Genomic DNA, 14,684 nt, shown 5'->3' with positions numbered 1-14,684 from the left:
TGTATACACCGGACACGCAAGTTCACTCGTTGAAAAATTATGCGCTAATAAAACTTCCTCGCGATAGGCTACACCCTTATCTTGCGACTTTCGTTCAACGATTCTTTTATTATAATAGTTTTTGAAGACATCGATAAAAAATGTCAGGATATTACGGCCATAGTAAACGGAAACGATGCCATTTTTTAAATAATCGCTAAATAGTACGTTTCTGTAGTGTCTCAAAGATAATCGACATTTAGCGTAGATTCGTGCACGTACACGATTTCGAAATAACGATATTGTAAATGATAATCAAGCCTTTTAGTCATTAACCGGCCAGTGCTTTAATACAGAAAATTTATTGCGAAAAATATTACCTCAGCCAGGGTTTGAACCTGGACTTTCCTTCTCTCTGGGCGGGCGTCTCACCAATTCGACCACTGAGACATGTGGTGAATATTGTGCCATGCTTTTACTTCTGACTGTCTACAGAATTTTTTGCCACAACATGGTTCACTGTAAACTGCTGTGACGTCGAATAAGTTACAATTAAGCTGTTGTAATCAACGTTAGACGCATCTCGAGTCGAGTATTGGGTCCCGGAATGGGCCTCAATTATTCTATTCTGTCCTCATTTGGACCTCGGAGTCGGTTTGAAACTTCAATTTGAGGCCCAGATGAGTAAAAAGTTGTGTCCAACCTCATTTTAACCCTCAAAGAGAATGTAACAAAATATTTTACCCTCTTTGAAACCTCTTAGGCCGAAGAAGATCTACCGAGGGGGAAACCGCTGACCAAAATCTTGTACACCAATGCCCAGTGGGCATTACTTTATCTTATTATCTTATTTTATCTTTCCAAAAGTGCCTAGTAATGCCCAGTAATGCCGCAAATTTGTACACCACAATGCCCTCAGCGGTTTACCTCTCAGTTCGACCTCATTGCTTCCAATTCAAAAATTATACGGGGCTAAAGTGCGGCCAAAATATTCGACTCGGGATAACGAAGATATGTAAATCGTAATGTGACCTATAATTTTTATTTCCGTTTTCACTATTCTTTTTTCTTTCTCTTTCCCATACTACTGTGGCCATCTTTTCCTTGATCTGGAAGAATGCCAGTGCTCATGTTGTAGTAGTTTTATAATATAAAGTTCTATCAAGTATTTTTTCTTGAATGTCAATTACGTTCTTCAATGAAGTCACGTGCCAAACGCTATTAGAAGGTAACACAGATAAAAGTGTATCTTTTGCGTTTTAAAAAACTATCAGGCCATCCTACTCTGGTTTACCCTGTTCGGCGTAAAATATTTTGACGATTTCGCGACTCGCGTTAAAACTGAAGTTGTCAAATCTATTCCAGTTGCAACGAAGAATCCGTTTTATTCGCACGACCTCTTCGAAGACGCGTTCGCCCTCCAATCGCGTAAAATTTTACAGAACTGTTGTTCACAATTTCGCAGTTAAAGTTAGCTAAGGTAAAATTGATTTTTCAATTCGCGCAGAAAGCGTGTATCGTTAAATGTGGGACACTCTGTGTCTCGCTCGGCTCGCGGACGATCGAGGAGCATCGAGTATGCGAAATTCGCGCTCGGCCATTTATTATTCACGATCGCGCGCCGTCGCACTCGGCGGAATGCTTTAATGATTTTTTTTTTTTTAATACGACGGCTACTAGTCGTCGCTCCTTGCGGTACCAGTCGGGCGACATTATGTTGGCTAGATGTGCCTGGGGATAGGATTACTCAGCGACACCGGAGACTCGTGAAAACCGAGCATAAGACCTCTAAAGTCCTCGCCTCGCGAGGGAGACCGTGACGATTGCGCGCGGCGCGGCGCGGCGCGGCGTCGCGTCGCCGAGTTGCGCCTCGCCGCAATAAAACGACCGGCTCTTGAATGTTATCTCCTCTTTTCTCTTTCCTCTTTGTTCGCGCGTTACGTTAGGTTTACCACTCGTACTCGCGCGGCTCAACTATTTCTCCGAATACGACCGCGTTCGTAGCTTTCTATCGTCACTTCGATCTCCGCATCTTTTCCCCGCTCAAGTGCAATATACCTTTGTACGAGTCGATTGTACGTGGGGTATATTAGCGCAGATATGTATCTCCACGGCGAAGCGTAACCCGTCCGTTTTCTTACATTTGCATTATTTATGAGCGATATTTAATCGCGCTCTGCCGAAGGCGATAGAGCGTGAAAATTCCCCGGCGTACGCGAACACGTCGTACGGATCGGCGGTGGATTCCACCGATCCTTTTCCTCGATTCGCGCGATCGTTGACGCGCTTCGAAATAGCCACCCAGCGAAATTACGTCGCCTCAACACTCCCGCGCAGAGCTCGCGTCGCCTCATATCTTAAATCCGCGAGTAGTCCCGTCCGTCGCTCGAAAGAGAAAAAAAGCTGCGCGATTGCTATAAATATTTGCCCGGCAGAAAATATCGGTGATCAACTGTCGAAGAATTCACGACAGGGTCTCTTTTAGCACGTCCGAAACGTACTCGAAATGTGACCTCGCTTACCCGTGTGGACCCCACTTAACCAATCGCTTGGCGATATCCTCTCCTTTCCTCTTTCTCCTTTTCCCTCTCTCTCTCTCTCTCTCTCTCTCTTTCTCTTTCTCACACACTCTCGTCTTTCTCCGTTCTGCTGCCCCACCCGGTATATCCCGTCCGCTCTTTTTCTCCCGCGCTAGCGCGACGGTACTCTCATTCATTTGCCGTCCCTGTCGATCTCTGTCTCCTCTCCGCGCTCTTTTCTCTTTCTCTCTCCTCTCCACGCTCTACGGCCGTCCTTCTACTACGCCCCTGCCACTTCGTCCCCCCTGCATTCCGAGGCGCGAGCGTCGCGAAGAGCCGTCTCTATTTAGTAAGCTGTAAATCAGAGCAATTCGCCTCTTTGACTAACGATAGCAGCTTGGAGCGCGCACCCTTTGTCAGCCGTCACGTTTCGCAAAATTAATCCAGTTTGGTTCCTATTGCTTATTTTTTTTTCTTCAAGTTTGCTGTACTTGTACACCAGCGCGTAGAAAAAATAACAATTATTATTGAATTCTGCCTGTAAATATAAATCGCCGAGGTTCCTTTATTTCGATATTAGCTTGCCGTGGCGATTTTGTAAAATTCTACAGAGATCTCGCAACAAACGCGCTTAAGATAATATGTATTTATCATCCGTAAAATATATTTATTATGATTTTTCTACGAAATAGCACGAAATTGATTATCACATCGCGTCTCATCCGTAATATTTAGAATTGGACCGGTACTCATAGCCGGTTCTTACATTTAATGTGTTTTAAACCAATCACAGAGTCCCGTATTAGCATCTTAAGACATCGCTTAAGACGATCGTGAAATAAGAACGGATTATGAATACCTTACAGTAATTGGTCCGTCGGAGAGAGCCAAGTCCTTCGTAAATAGAGACAACGATTTAGGTAGAAAAGCCCTGTCGACAGTAGAGAGGTTTACACTAATCCCAGGAGTATCCCAAGAGTATTTAAACTTTTTCGGACATTGAAAATTGTCCATCGATTTCTCAGCAAGGGCGGGGAAACGCACTTCTTAATCTTTCTCACGCGGCTACGAGTCAATATATCTTGCGTAGGTGTATCGACACACCCTATTGTGCCCCGAAACACCAGTCATGCGGCTTGCCGGGAAAGAGAGAAGGTCCCGATCCCTTCATCCGTTCATCAGGGGTGGAACCACCCTCCGTCCCTACCAGCGAATCCAACGAATGCGTGATCGCTGCCACAAATAAGTCGCGCTGCGCTTCTTGGAAGCCCTCCGAGTTTCTCGCCGTGCCGTACTTCCCTTCCTCCATGACTTTTTCATGCACTTTAAATAGTCTACTTAGAACGAGATAGCTTAGTTTACTTGGAACTACAAAATTTACGTCTATCCCCCGAACGCACACAGAAGAAAGATATCAGTTACACACGTACGATTATAATCAATTGTATAAGTAACTCATAGACTTCTATATACTACTAGACCGCTATCTTTGAGCTGAAAAGTGAGGCCAGAGTTTCGCCATGTCCTGTTAGGTAAATGAAGTAGTATGTGTGCATCGGTCTGTCAGTGATACATACTTCATTTACCTAACGAGACATGGCAGAACTCTTGCCTCACCTTTCAGCTCGAAGGTTCAGTAGTATATAGTATAGGAGTAACAGTTGAGGGGTAAACCGCTGAGGGCACTGTGGTGTATAGATTTGGGGGCATTGCTAGGCATTAGTTTGGGGCATTAGGCCTTGCTGGGGCATTATAAAGATAAAATAAGACAAAAGAAGATAAAAGAAGGTAAAACTATTTTTAACCGATAATGTAATCTAGAGTCTTTCACTTGAAAAGGACCGGAATTCTCGGTCGAAACATTGTGTAATTCCTTTAATAAAGTATTGCCAGTTACGTCGAACAGTTTTTCCCCCACTACGTTTTTATTTCAATTAATCACTGGCGAAGAAAAGGCTCTGAGTATTGTTAAGATAAAATAAGATAATGAGATAAAGTAATGCTCACTGGGCAGGGTTGGCAAAATTCCACTTTTTTTTATAATTTCCATTCCAGTGGTAAAAACCGGTATTTAAAAAAGCCGGCAGGAACTGGTCTTCTGTATTAAAAACAGTAAGATAAGTAGATAACTTTTGGAAAGAACTGCAAAAAAGTATTGTTTCCGCATAAACTAAAAATTAATATAAAATTTAGTAGCTCCGAAGTTCTCGTTTTAAAAAATGTATTAATAAATTTTTTTTAAATTAAAAACCTATTATATTGGTTTCTTTTTAAAATAGTGATTAATATGATTTAGTATTTAAAAACAAACATCTTTTTGCGTAAAGACTATAAAAATGACTAATATTTATATAAGTATATTTTAATTAAGTATTAGTCGTTTTTATCATTTTTGCCAATTTATGCCATTGGATTAAGTCCGGGACGATAAAAAACTGGGATTTACCACAGCTTTTTCCTCCCCCTGGATTTTTCCAGCCAACCCTGCCACTGGGCATTAGTGTACATGATATTGGTCAGCGGTTTACCCTTTGGTAGGAGTCTAGTAGTATATAAAAGTCTGTGGTAACTGTAATCTTTCTTGGACGAAGCTTACTAGGTACAAAGTTCATGACTGCTAAATTACGCATCATGCAATATTATACAATTCCATTATACAAGTATTAAGGAACGCGTCTGTCGATCCCGACATGAATTCAATCGATAGGTAAATCGATATCGGCGTAACGCGCGTGCTGTTGTCGGTAAACCGATAATTGTTTCTGGATCGTAGACATGCACTCATCGCGCTGTTTGCAAAACTACGGTTTTGCGGCCAAGTCACCATTCATGAGTTTGCTCGCCTTTTCGACTGTTTTTTTTCCACGCCCGGAATGTTGTAGCGCCATTTTGTTCGTTTCAAACAGCAGCCTGTAATCTCCGCCGAACGGGTTTTTCCCTCGTGAAAAAAAGAATTAAGATCCTTCCGTTTTTCTGCTTTCTATCGTGACCGCCACTAGCCGGCAACCATTAATAGACATACTGACCATTGTAGCGATGAGAATGGCGATGACGTGGCAATCTTTTCTCGCAGTGAGAAAGATAGGCTGAGAGAACGAGGGCGAGGGGAAAGAAAGGTACAAGTAGCTTTCGACAAGCGCCGAGAGAATGCGAAAGTTGAATAAACTCCGCGCAACTGTCATTTTTTAATACGAACTTTTAAACTATTATCACGATTTGTCACACGTGTATCCACGCGATATTAATATATCATAACTTTACAGGACGCGCTCATAATCGAAGCGCGTAGCGATTGCGAATAGTTGCCATATCCCGATTACTTATCATTATTGGCAAACGCAGACGACTGTCATCCGTCGAATATTATGCGGTCTATCCCGTAATTGGTTAATGGTTTCGCAAATGTAATGTTTTATATTTAATCGATCTCGAATAGTTCCGACATTTTTCTTACTTATCCTGTACGCTGCACCGAGTGTTAAAGTTTGAGTGACTTATCAGTTATCGTCCTTTCCTTCTCACATATTGGAATACACAGTTTTTGGGGTTTTTGTGTGAAGAGAGCTGTTAAGATGCTCCACTCCTATATTTCCCATTTTTATACAATTTCACAAGTCACGTGCTATTGTATATTATGCAAAAATAACATAATCGCGCATAAATGACGGATTTAACATATGCACAATTGGCGCAAAGTTGCTAGACTTCTCACGCATAATGAGAGCGTAATCAGGCATTTTTTCCCTGGCATAATCCACAGGTGTTGAAAAGCATAAAGCGCCTATCCGCACTTATCACACTATCCGGGAGGGGGAGAGGGGGCTACAGCAATACGCGAGATTAGATAGACAAGAGATACCGGGCGTGTATGTGGTGTTAACAGGGGATATGCGACGGCGGACGCGAGACTCCATTTTGACGGCAGCGTCGCGATGCGCGTCTCCGGACGGGGAGCCGGCGATACTAACGAGATAACTCGCGGATCATCGGTGCAGCCCGTAATTAGGCACTATCTGCGGGATCGGCTCTCGGAGCGATCCTTATCTGTTGATACGCTGATAATTGATCTTGTTTACAATTGCCGTAACCAGCCGTTCTTCTTCCCACGGACGTCGTCCTCTCGCTGCCCAGCCGCGACGCGACGCGACGCGACGCGACGCGCTGCGATGCGACGCGACGCACGTGGAAGAAGGAAGTGCAATCAGCGATCGTGATGCTTGATAGCGCGTGACGAAATGACGTCACAATCCATAGTCGCGACTACGCGATTCGTAGTCGTGCGCTTCGCGCGCCGTGCCAGATGGCATAACGGTGCGCCGTTCCCGTTTGCTCGCCCTCGTAACTTGCGATTCTCCTCGCGGCCTTGTCCTCGAGGAGGTCGATTAGCGCCGGAGAAAATTCGCGGATCTCCATGATTCAACACCGCAACACTGACCTGATGCAGCGAGTGGATGAGTTATGCGCCTAACTGTTTAATGTTGGAGTTGTTCGGTGTCAAATTTGTTTTTATTGAAAACGGAATAGAGCGTCTTAGAATGCGGTAACCTTAACAAACTGTATAGCTGTTCGTTCGACGTCCTGTCTCTTGAAATATTCATCGCATTTGAGCGCCAGTTTTCGAACAGGCACCTAACGTTCTCATTCTATCGGAGGATCGCGCGTTTCTGTTTAATTCTGCCGGTACCAGAAACATAAAGGATCTCTCACCGTGTCGAATTGTATGGTGTTGCGAATCGTTCGGCGATGTTTATCGCGATAAATAAATTGTCGACGTAAGGCGGCACGAAGAGATAAAACCGAATTCTTCGGAGGAGAATGTCTACGGTGGAGCGAATCGATAGCGCCGGTAATATCGTAAAAATGTACTTCCCTCCCTAAAAATATTTCCGCAAAGAGGGCAGAATATGATCGATGCAATTATATCGATTGCACGATCTTATAATATCAAGTCAAATTGCGAAATAGGTTCGGAGCCGCGCGTTTTTATCGCTTTCGCGGTATATTTTGCAAATCTGGAAATAAAACTGTCGCTTATCGTCTCGAGGGTATGAGTAGACGTATACGTTACCTCCCACAGATTTACAAAGATCTGCCATTTTCTTATCATTTTATTTATTTCCTGTAAATTTACTCTCGCAGTGCAAATTATCACACACTTCATTCCACGTCATGCGTGTTTTGTCACGTAATTCTCTGGAATCTTAAGGTTTCTCGTTTACGCGTAATTCTCTGGAATCCTAAGGTTTTTCCGTTTACGTTTGTACATGAGATAGCTCCGCGATTACAAGCGAAATACAGGCAGTTGTACCCAATTAACCCCTTAAACATCGCAGAAACGCCCGCGAGATATTCTCCGCGCTGAAAAGTTGGAGAGATTCCCGGTCGCCTTGTTTGGCATGCGACTATCGTATCACGCGTTTCTTTCCTATCGGAGTTGGGTGACCAGAAACGTGAGCAGCGATGGAAACGGTAGCAGGAGACGGCGGCGGTCGCAGGAACGGCCGAGGCTTCATCTAAAAGGATGAGGACCAAGGACAAGGAACGGGAGAGCATTTAGCTAAGCATGCGACTAGTTTTTGTCGTGTAACTGCGAAAGGCAGACGAAGGAATGGAAAGGAAGGGAAGGGACAGAGAGAGAAAGAGACGGAATGGGAGAGAGAAAGAGAGAAAGACTCATCGCCAGGTGGCAAGTGCACTCTCGGAACCTGCGCTGTACGTGCTGAAGATCTTTTCCACGATACGAACCTAATGAGGTCGCGGGAATATCGGATTTCCAGCGTGCGCGGCCATTGCGTTCGCGTGCGCGCCCCCCCCCCCCCGCCTCCCCCCAAATCGCATTCGGATCTGCTTAGAGGAGACATTGATGGACGTTATCAGTGATAGATCTCTACGAACGTATAATTGATATAAGAAAAAGAAATGGAACTCTTTGCCGTTGTCGTTTGATGTTTCCTGTTGCGTCGATAGACAGCTGTAGCTTCTATCTACGAAATGGCAACGATGTTGATCCTCTTAGGGCCAATTTCACAGACGTTGGTTAACTGTTAACCAGAGTTCAGTCAACGCCCTATCTTTTTCTATCTTGTTCTCTAAGAAGAGACAGAGGATCAGTTAACCTTCGGTTAGCAGTTAACCGACGTTTGTGAAACTGGCCCTTAGAGAACTTATTCCGTCAAGCGTCCACGGGGAATGCTGCCTTTTCTATCAGGGAGTAGTCCTTCGGTTCAAAGTGATTCGGTACTTTGGAGAATAATTGGCTGTAGCTTTTTAGGTCGGATTGTTATGCAGGGAAACCCAAACTGACTCGTACGAAAGGCTCGCCTGTATTTCGTTATCTGTATTTTATATTGTACGTAAATGTGTAAGAAAGTCGATCGGAGCTCTCGTTGGAAAGTCGTCCTGCATGTCGAATAACACATTTAGCCCGGAGATACATTAATGTATCCTAACGTATATCTTCTAAATGGATAATAACGCGCGTCATATTATTATCAACCCGCGGTACACTTAGAAGCGAGCGATAGCGAGATTAATATAAACTTGGTTGCATTCCAATGCTCACGAGCTACATTCTTCAGTTAATTCGAGTTATAGAGCCATTTGAGAAATGAAGGAATGCCGATCGTTTCTCCATTCCCACCTTTCGCGTTTGAGCCAGGCCCGAAGGGATTACGCACGGGTCACGCAGCCGGGATAAGATTTAATATCGATCTCGATCTAGTTTATTCGCCGACGTGCAAATAAAGTTCGGCGCGAGAGCAAGATTCATTCCCGCCCGAGAGCCGCTCGTCCGCTCGTGCCAAGCGCGCGGCGAGATAAATTCTCGCGATTGGCCATAACGGAGCGAATGTGTGCGTCTGTACGCGGCGTTGCCGAGGTGCGAAATGGGCCGGCGCGCGGGGACGTTTTCCGAAATAACGGCCAGCGCGTTAGATCTCGAAATTACGGCCTTGGCCGTAAATCGGCGGGCGCGGTGACGCGGCCGCGCCGTCACAATTTCGCGCGGACGTTAATCGTAGTCGTTGTCCCGGCAGTTGAAATATCGTCCGGCGGCTTAACGAGGCCGAGGACGCGTGTCGGATGTTCCGGTGACCGGCCGTCGAGATTCCGCGGAGTGGCGCGTGTAGTCGATCGCGTTCATCCACCGCGGTCGTCGTGTCGTGTCGTGGTGCGCTGCAAATTGCCATCACGAACGTCAGTCGTCATCTATTTCGGGGATTCGCTGGGCTGTTCCGCGCCGCGGGTCTTACTACACCTGCAAAAATCGCCCGTGGCGCCTATCTGTGCAAAGGCACCGCGAACAATCGCCTTGGCCCTACGTCGGCGGAATCCCCGATTCTTCGTGGGGGTGGAAAAAAAACAACAGGGTAGACAATTTGACGCGCTGCTTCCTCCTCGACCGCGACCGGACTATTGATTTTTCTCGTGCAGCTCTCGCTGCGCTTCGTAAGAGACAGCGCGTTCTACGAGATGCAGGGATTTCGGGGAAAATAGAAGATACGGCCATTGGGTTTTAAATCGAATTGAATCTTGCTTCTTCGTCCCGTCGGACAGCTTGCCACGTTTCCATGTCATCAAATAAAATCTGGCTGTAACTGTTTTATTTGTTGAAGGAAAATTCGCGAGTGAGAAACTTGAGAATATAATAGGGGATTATTTCGGTAATCGCTATTGCAATATTCAGTTCAGCGGTTCAGCCTGCAGTATTTATCCATTTATGAACTAAACTACATACACCGTACAGATGTGAAACTGTACGGCGTGTGCACAGAGTTCAGCTACGTCCGGACAAATGTCTCGTGGCAATTTTTCCTTTTCTCGTTTCGTAAAGTAAAAATCGCAGGTCGCAATTTGTCTTGTCGAAAATACGGATGGTTTCAGAATTTGTTGAGCTGCCCTCGTTAGGGATAGCAATACAGAGCAGCGGAATGAAAATGTTCTGCCATTTGGCTCCGCTTCATCTGCTGTTTTATCCTTCTTAGCTTGTTATTCAAGTCAAGGTCTACCTTCTGACGTGGCGGCGATACTTATTGTAGGATAAATAGTTGGCTATCTTCGTTCTTGCTGCCAAAAGGTCGCATAGAAAGTTAACAGGACCGAAGGTCGTGTATTGCCTAAAACAGATCTAAAAAGAAGGCCTGTTTTCTACTGCATTCTTTCTCCATTGCGTTTATTTAAGCAAAACCGGAAATTCCTTGGAGTTAGATGGGTTGACTTTGCGCGATATTGTTCGACTGTGCTTCACCCATTCCTTCCGCTGGAAGGAATTGCACTTTTCCATTCGTGCTGACGGGTCTTAAATTTTTTGCTACGCAATTTCTTGATTCCTCGACGAATGTTGAAAGTATTGTAACACGTGACTTCTGAAAAGATTTCAACGTAACGTGCTCATTCTATCGCGCTTATTGAATTAGCGTGCGAAGTAACACGAGGTGATCGTTAGCCGCGTCCGGATCGCCATCGACGGTATCTCCAATGAGCTTTTTCTTCTTACGCACTGCAATTACGAGCATCGGGATGGACATCATAATTGCCACCCGGTGTGTTTTCACGGCGCTTTTGTGACTTCCGTTCTCTGGGGTGTTTCTTCTCTATCTCCGTTCTCCTGTCGCTCCCTCTTCGTGTCGAATGGCTTCTTCTATCTCCAACCAAAGCACTCCAGTACCTTTGTGGGTTCGAGAGTCGATGACCAGAGATTTATGACTCTCCGCCATCTTTGACCCTTCCGACGACGTGCGCTGTGCCCATTCAAAAGACATACTTTATATGTATGAAGTTGTGTATGTATTACCTCGCACTTCTCGAATTTTGAATTTTTCTCAACGTGTTGCATTTGTTGCCGCAAAGGCGAGTCGGTAACGCATGTCGTGCTGTAAGGCCCGTTACGCTGGTTCTACAATAGACGCGGCAAGTCGCAAGAAGTCGACCAATCACAGCCACATATGAGAAGAATAATCGACCGTCATTGGCCGATTTCTTGGGGCGTGCGACTTACTGCGTCTATTGTAGAACCAGCCTTACTCAATACGTCGTTTGTGAATGAGAAAATTTCTTTTAAAAAAATAACGTCCCAGACAGCACACCATGTCTAAAAGACAGCTTTAAGACGTCTTTAAGTCTAAAAGACGTCTTTATGATGTCTTTTAGATATGTGTGCTGTCTGGGGTATAACGGGCCTAAAAAAATTAAGAGAATTTCGAAGTTCGGTTAGTTGTGCTTTTCCATTTATGCTGAAGAGTCTTAATTTTTTTGGTACACAATGGCGTCGCTTCGTTGTTTGAGAAGTTTTCTTCCTTTAACAAATTCTCAGAAATAAGTATGATATGCAAATTTTTTTGCAACGGTTTAACGGTTTTCTGTAAATGAAGCTACAATCAAACTGATTTTTGGAAATAAGAAACCAATAAAAATACCGATAATTCCTTGCATTTCATTCTTTTTTTAATACATTTTTAGATTTATATGTATATCTCGTATTATTTTTCAAATAACGAGACGCACCATAAATTTATTTACGTATCGCTTTTTTAAACAAAAAGTTAAATAAAAAAGTAAAAACTAACTTTATCGCATCTGCATATTCTCTCATTATAGTACATATACGTTAACAAAAAATAATTCAACATAATATAGTTTCGTGTTTTGTAAATTTTTGAACGTACAAAGTCTCCGATGAAAACGTCCGAAGGTATAAAACATTCGATCACTTTCGGTTTATTACTAAACACTTCCTTCTATTACATTGTCATCTTTCAGATATTGTTATGTATGTCTCAATGTTATATATTTTGTTCGCAATGGTCGAATTTACACGCGGTGGCGCATATTAAGCAAATGCTAATATCATCGATGAAGTTGAACAGATCAAGTTGAACGGACTCGTCAACATCGGGACACTTTGTGCCTTCGATTATTTAACATGGGCGAAGACATTATGTGTGTCATCTAATCATTAATCGCTAACGCTGAGGGGGCGCATATTATCGCTTATCTCGTCGGTTCGCCTTACGTTACCGTTTGTCCAATGTTTGCGCATTCCTGCTATTTATCTGTTTATCCTTCTCTTCCCCCCACCCCCTCTCTTTCTCTCTCTTCTCCGGTGGACGATGAGACTTAGCTCTGTAAGCCATAACTCCTCTCCACGGTAGGCCTCTCCTTCCCCTTTCGGTACTCCATCCTACCCGGTTTCCGTCCTCCTCGTCGCTCTCCTCATCTCCTGCCGCTGGCTGCCTTCCCTCGGAACTTCCAGGAAGGCTCCAGAAAGAGCGACGCGGAGAGGCGCGCAGAAAGCGCGGCGTAATAACCCCTACGGGTTCTCTTCTCCTCGTATGTACGTATACACAATAGCGCCGGCACTCACGATGAAAGTTATCCAACGACGTTGCAGGGATCTCTCCACCGACCCCGCGACCTTCGTATTCAGGTGGTATCCGCGTTGGCGCGGATATCAAGTCCCGCAGGCGCGCGACGTTGACTCCCGGCCTTTGCAAACAACGCGCCGCAAAAGCGACGTTATTCGTGAACTCTCGCAGTCCGCGTGTCTACTCGGGCAACGACACGGGGGGGATTAGCGAGCGAGGGTGAAGTAAGCAAGGGGGTAACCACTAGCTAAAATGTTGTCCCACCGATTACATGATTTCATTTGATTACGCAGTTGGAAAATTTGTGCTTTCTTGTTAAAGAAAATGCCGGTTAAACTTTTTGTGTTAAACGTTTAACACATTCATGCGTTAATTTAACATATTGCTCTAGTGTTAATTGACCTCAAACGTAAAATTGTTAAAATACTTGTAAAGAAACGTTAAAACAATACATAACTTCTATATTATTAGTAACAAGATTTAGCTGTTAAAATTTACAGAATAAAATGTTGATTTTATTCTATTTAACATAAGTGAGAGTGATTTCGAACCGTCATTTGACTTATTACATCTGTTAAATGCAAAAATTACATTTTTTAAAATTCATTTTGTCATTAAAAATATGTTAATGTTACACAAAATTTATTTCAAATTATTTTGAGATTTGTATTTATTTTGTGTTAAAATATTAACAGAGTATTAGTGCGATCATTTAACATATCCATATATGTTAAATTAACACAAAACTTTGTGTGGACCGTTTGGGACATGTGATATCTGTTTTTAACACAAATTTTTCAACTGTGCACAAACAATCTCATCTAATTGCAAATAATTTTCTTATGTGCACGTTTAAAAATATGTAACGGTGTTAAATCTCAAAGAGCTGTTAGATTTCCTCAAAACATACTTTTCTTATTTTACGAAATATTTGCTTGTAGAAGTAATTTCAGTTAAGACTGTAGTATTCGGTTATGTGTTTCCTTGCTTCCCACTTTTCCCACCAGTCTAACCGTAGACCTAACAATTTTGTATTTGTATTTACTGTTTACTGTTCCAAATTTCCGCGCAAAGGTGTATCAACTTTTCAACTCGCTGTTGTTCTAACATCAACTACTTCAGTCTTATTATGAAAAGAATACGCGCTTATGGTGTGAACTATGATATATATTTGGATATTCACTAAAAGAAGTAAATTTTTTGGAAAATGAAAACGAGCTGAGAAAATGTTGACACATAATATTTATTGTCTAACAAGTGAAGAAACTTGAAAATGAAGGCAAAACGATTACACGGAAATTTCGTAAGGATTTCATGATTTCGGAGACACTGTCCCACGATTACATCAAGTGGTTACCCCCTTGGAAGTAAGCCTATAATTTGTTAACGGAGTCCTTTAACGTGAGCTGAAACGGGTCTTGCGAGTTATCGGTCTACTTCGTTCTTACGTCGTAGACTTTCTTTCATTTTAGGGGAACGGAATTACAACTTTCCGAAAGTTCACAGTTGAATAAAGAATGGCAACCGGAGTAAAGGCGATATTTGCGCGACGTGCTCTAAGCGGATGAAATATTTTCGCATATCGAACGTCGCCGTCTGCCAATAGCGTGTCGGATTAATGTTTAGGAATTCACAGGTTAATTTCTGCCAGGCGAAACAATTGATTCGCGTCAGATTGGCCCGGTTGCTCCTCGTTTCCACATAAATTCCGAAACCGGTTTTATATTCATTTGACTGTTTGTCGATCTTGCGTGAAAGTTGCGCAAACCCCGGTTCCCGTATCACTGACATACATAATAATGTATCACGTATATTATTACATAAT

The sequence above is a fragment of the Vollenhovia emeryi genome, unplaced genomic scaffold (assembly GCF_000949405.1).
Source record: "Vollenhovia emeryi isolate VEMERY1.0 unplaced genomic scaffold, V.emery_V1.0 DF939189.1, whole genome shotgun sequence".
Taxonomy (NCBI): domain Eukaryota; kingdom Metazoa; phylum Arthropoda; class Insecta; order Hymenoptera; family Formicidae; genus Vollenhovia; species Vollenhovia emeryi.
This window is presented reverse-complemented; position numbering follows the sequence as displayed.